Source organism: Schistocerca cancellata, unplaced genomic scaffold (genome assembly GCF_023864275.1).
Source record: "Schistocerca cancellata isolate TAMUIC-IGC-003103 unplaced genomic scaffold, iqSchCanc2.1 HiC_scaffold_1044, whole genome shotgun sequence".
Classification (NCBI taxonomy): domain Eukaryota; kingdom Metazoa; phylum Arthropoda; class Insecta; order Orthoptera; family Acrididae; genus Schistocerca; species Schistocerca cancellata.
The window spans coordinates 62,501-67,500 of NW_026047044.1; the positions used below are offsets into that span (position 1 = coordinate 62,501).

Genomic DNA, 5,000 nt, shown 5'->3' on the forward strand with positions numbered 1-5,000 from the left:
ACAGTATTCAGGCGGGCTTGCCTGCTTTAAGCACTCTAATTTGTTCAAAGTAAACGTGCCGGCCCACCCAGACACTCAATAAAGAGCACCTTGGTAGGATTTCAACGGGGTCCGCCTCGGGACGCACGAACACGCACGAGGCGGTCGCACGCCTTCGGCTCGCCCCACCGGCAGGACGTCCCACGATACATGCCAGTTAAACACCGACGGGCGGTGAACCAACAGCGTGGGACACAAATCCAACTACGAGCTTTTTAACCGCAACAACTTTAATATACGCTATTGGAGCTGGAATTACCGCGGCTGCTGGCACCAGACTTGCCCTCCAATAGATACTCGTTAAAGGATTTAAAGTGTACTCATTCCGATTACGGGGCCTCGGATGAGTCCCGTATCGTTATTTTTCGTCACTACCTCCCCGTGCCGGGAGTGGGTAATTTGCGCGCCTGCTGCCTTCCTTGGATGTGGTAGCCGTTTCTCAGGCTCCCTCTCCGGAATCGAACCCTGATTCCCCGTTACCCGTTACAACCATGGTAGGCGCAGAACCTACCATCGACAGTTGATAAGGCAGACATTTGAAAGATGCGTCGCCGGTACGAGGACCGTGCGATCAGCCCAAAGTTATTCAGAGTCACCAAGGCAAACGGACCGGACGAGCCGACCGATTGGTTTTGATCTAATAAAAGCGTCCCTTCCATCTCTGGTCGGGACTCTGTTGTTTGCATGTATTAGCTCTAGAATTACCACAGTTATCCAAGTAACGTGGGTACGATCTAAGGAACCATAACTGATTTAATGAGCCATTCGCGGTTTCACCTTAATGCGGCTTGTACTGAGACATGCATGGCTTAATCTTTGAGACAAGCATATGACTACTGGCAGGATCAACCAGGGAGCTGCGTCAACTAGAGCTGAGCAGCCGGCCGCCCGGGAGTGTGTCCCAGGGGCCCGCGCGAACACGCAAGCGTCCGCTCAATTATTCTGCAAACAGGAGGAGGCTGAGCTCCCCTGCACAATACACCTCGAAACCCTCTCAGGTCGAGAGGCGCAATCGCCCGGAGTTAGGCGAGTAGACGCTTTAGGTGCGACCACCCGTGCTCCCAACTGAGCTTGCCGCTGCCGACAGAGGCCCGGGAGCGTGCTGTCGTGGCATTGCCGGCGGGAGACAACACGCGCCACCTACGGTGACCGGCAGCTCCAACGCCAGCGCCACAGAAGGGCAAAGGCCCCACGTGGGTGCCGAAGCGAACTCTCCCAGCACAGCGCACGTGCCAACACGTCTGCACAACTGCGATACAAACCACCAGCGAGAACCGCTGGGGCGACCGAGCAGCAGACGGCGTCGCGGCGCCGAGTGCCGGGCGGCGGCGCATCCTCAACGCACACAGTCCTCAATCGGACCAGCACACTGCAGATGTCCACCGCGCTTCGCACCGGGCCGGCGAGGACCCACTTTGGCTGCACGGCGCCGCGCGCAGGGTGCCCCGGCGCGCAGCTGCGCCGCCTGCCGCGTCCGTCGGCCGGCGCGCCTGCCACTGGGCGCCCCCACCAGCCGGCTGTAGCGCGTGCGCCCACGCACCGCGCGGCCAGCACGCCGGGCGGCCCCCCCTCACCGGCCGGGGACAGTCCCACCCACCCACAGCCGCGTATCGCTTCACACCCAGATTCACATTCACGTTCGTTGGTATGGTGGGGACCGCTTCGTAGCTGTACCGATCGTTGCCCTCACAGATGTACCTCCAGCAAGGACAACCGCACCACAACGGGTTACCAGTTGTTCATTTGCGTAACGTCACCAGTAAACGTACACGTCCATCCCCGTTTGCAAAGTCAACTATTATTGCATGCCTGCCTGTCAGGTGTCAAGACACACTACATCCGCTCACATCCACGCAACAAAATGTGCCCGACTAGAGGGCACGTGGAAGGTGCCCCCGTACGTATGCGATGTCCATTGCGCGACCAACTGTCAACCGGCCTCTGTAGCATGTCGCAGATGTGGAACGCGGGGCACCGTGCTATCACATTGTGTGAGAAGAGACTACTACGTCTGCATACACGCGCCACTACATGAACAGACGGCTCATGCTGATCGCCATCCACTGCGTCCATTACTCCCACACGTCTCTATGGCGTACCACACTGCAATGCAGCTGTTATGGGGAGATGACACGTAGCTGTGTACACAACATTCTGAGCGGGTTGCGGTTGGACAATACATTAATGTAACGTGTCATATGCCAATTACAGAGCAGGGTAAGGCACAACTTGGGTTAGGTTAAGGCACAACTTGGGTTAGGTTAAGGCACAACTTGGGTTAGGTTAAGGCACAACTTGGGTTAGGTTAAGGCACAACTTGGGTTAGGTTAAGGCACAACTTGGGTTAGGTTAAGGCACAACTTGGGTTAGGTTAAGGCACAACTTGGGTTAGGTTAAGGCACAACTTGGGTTAGGTTAAGGCACAACTTGGGTTAGGTTAAGGCACAACTTGGGTTAGGTTAAGGCACAACTTGGGTTAGGTTAAGGCACAACTTGGGTTAGGTTAAGGCACAACTTGGGTTAGGTTAAGGCACAACTTGGGTTAGGTTAAGGCACAACGTGGGTTAGGTTAAGGCACAACGTGGGTTAGGTTAAGGCACAACGTGGGTTAGGTTAAGGCACAATGTGGGTTAGGTTAAGGCACAATGTGGGTTAGGTTAAGGCACAATGTGGGGGTAGATTGCGGTACAAATTGCATTACATTGCGGTGCAAATTGCATTACATTGCGGTGCAAATTGCATTACATTGCGGTGCAAATTGAGTTACATTGCGGTGCAAATTGAGTTACATTGCGGTGCAAATTGAGTTACATTGCGGTGCAAATTGAGTTACATTGCGGTGCAAATTGAGTTACATTGCGGTGCAAATTGAGTTACATTGCGGTGCAAATTGAGTTACATTGCGGTGCAAATTGAGTTACATTGCGGTGCAAATTGAGTTACATTGCGGTGCAAATTGAGTTACATTGCGGTGCAAATTGAGTTACATTGCGGTGCAAATTGCGTTACATTGCGGTGCAAATTGCGTTACATTGCGGTGCAAATTGCGTTACATTGCGGTGCAAATTGCGTTACATTGCGGTGCAAATTGCGTTACATTGCGGTGCAAATTGCGTTACATTGCGGTGCAAATTGCGTTACATTGCGGTGCAAATTGCGTTACATTGCGGTGCAAATTGCGTTACATTGCGGTGCAAATTGAGGTAGGTTAAGGTGCAACACAGGTTAGGTTAATGTGCAACATAGGTTAGGTTAAGGTGCAAGATGGGTTAGGTTAAGGTGCAAGATGGGTTAGGTTAAGGTGCAAGATGGGTTAGGTTAAGGTGCAAGATGGGTTAGGTTAAGGTGCAAGATGGGTTAGGTTAAGGTGACATAGGTTAGGTTAAGGTGACATAGGTTAGGTTAAGGTGACATAGGTTAGGTTAAGGTGACATAGGTTAGGTTAAGGTGACATAGGTTAGGTTAAGGTGACATAGGTTAGGTTAAGGTGACATAGGTTAGGTTAAGGTGACATAGGTTAGGTTAAGGTACAAACTGGGTTGTGTTATGGTACACATTGCGTTGTAGTACAGTACACGTTAGGTTTGGGTACGGTACACAATGTGGTATGGGATGGCGTGTTGTGGGGGGAGGGGGGGGGGAGGTTCGTTGATATCGACCGTAGGACGTGGATGCCCGAGGCAGCGTCAGTGTGTCAAAGGAGTTATGTCACGTCGGGATGCGCTTTTCGCCAGTGAGAGGGGGCGAGCCGTGTCTGTGGTTGCGGCAGACCTGTGTGTTTCATTCCTGCCAGTGTGTTTGTGCTGTAAGACGAGGCAGTGTGGTGGTGATGGGTGCACCCCTGTGTAGGACATGTGTGGGTGTTGGTGGCTTCTCTGAGCAATTGTGGTTGTCGGACGAGTGGGGTATTCTGTTTTATGATTGGACCTCCCGGTCTGGTTATCATAGCGTAGTTGGTGTACTGTGGCGGATAGGATGCACCGGACGTTGGTCCATGCTGGTGCTTAGTAGTTGTATCTGTGTCTGTTACAGGCAGAGAGTAGTGTGTGATAGAGTGTGTGGCTGACGTGTGGTTCATTTTGTGTGTACGGACGTTCAGCATGTATAGGGGCATTTGCGTATATAATCTATCATAATCTATCTATGTGGGCCTGCATAGTTTACTGAGCAGTGCTGTGAGGTGACTGAACTACGAGTGACGTACTGATTTACAGCGGAATGATTGCCTTGTACCAAAGATGGAGTATCGGCTCTACGACAGCGTTGGCACCGCAGGAAATGGTCTCGTAAAACGGCCCTCCCACCGTCATCGTTGTGAGGGGTAGGGACCGCCTATATTCTGAGAGGAGCCCTGTTTGCCACTGGGCGTGGGGTCTCGCATCCTGCGGTTCAGTGCCCCCAGGGAAGCGCGCGGAGGTGGTGCTGCTGCTGCTGCTGCTGTAGCAAGCGAGCTACTTACAGCATGTATAGGGACAGCGGGAATATGGCATATTCGATATAACTCTTCATGAAACGCAAGATATAGGGGCGGATTGCACGTTACGAGTGCGGGAAGAGTCCGCCGTTCATCCGCTGGAGTTGCGATTTGGGCGGTTGGGGTGGGGCACGTGCGGGTGCGGGTGGAGCGATTGTCGGTCGACGACTTCGTGCGACGCAGGCACAGGCGTTGGGGCTCCTGTGGTGGGCAGATGATGCAGGGTTTGTGGGTGGCGTCGGAAAATGGGCACTGTGGGACCTAGCGATGTCGTAGTCGGCGTGGCGTCTCATAGATGGCGGTATCATCGGTGCAGCAGGTCATGTTGCGGGGGACCTGCAGGTGGCGGTATTTTTGTTTGTGGTGCGCTCGACATGGTGGACGTAGTGTCGTCCGATTCGCGTAGATGGAGCTATTGCATGTGGTTTCGTCACATTGTCATAGATGGCGGTGCCGTGTTTTGGAGGTATGGTTGGCGTAGTTTCGT

At 53.3% G+C, this 5,000-nt stretch overlaps 1 non-coding gene across 1 annotated transcript in view; it reads right to left on the reverse strand.

The window, feature by feature from the left end:
* The window catches only part of LOC126151166 (small subunit ribosomal RNA), a 1,912-nt gene extending 1,017 nt beyond the window's left edge, over positions 1–895 (reverse strand). Inside the window, exon 1 of the ribosomal RNA XR_007531854.1 lies at positions 1–895. This exon is cut by the window's left edge and continues 1,017 nt beyond it. This is a non-coding gene — a ribosomal RNA (small subunit ribosomal RNA).
* Positions 896–5,000: the final 4,105 nt, after the last annotated feature.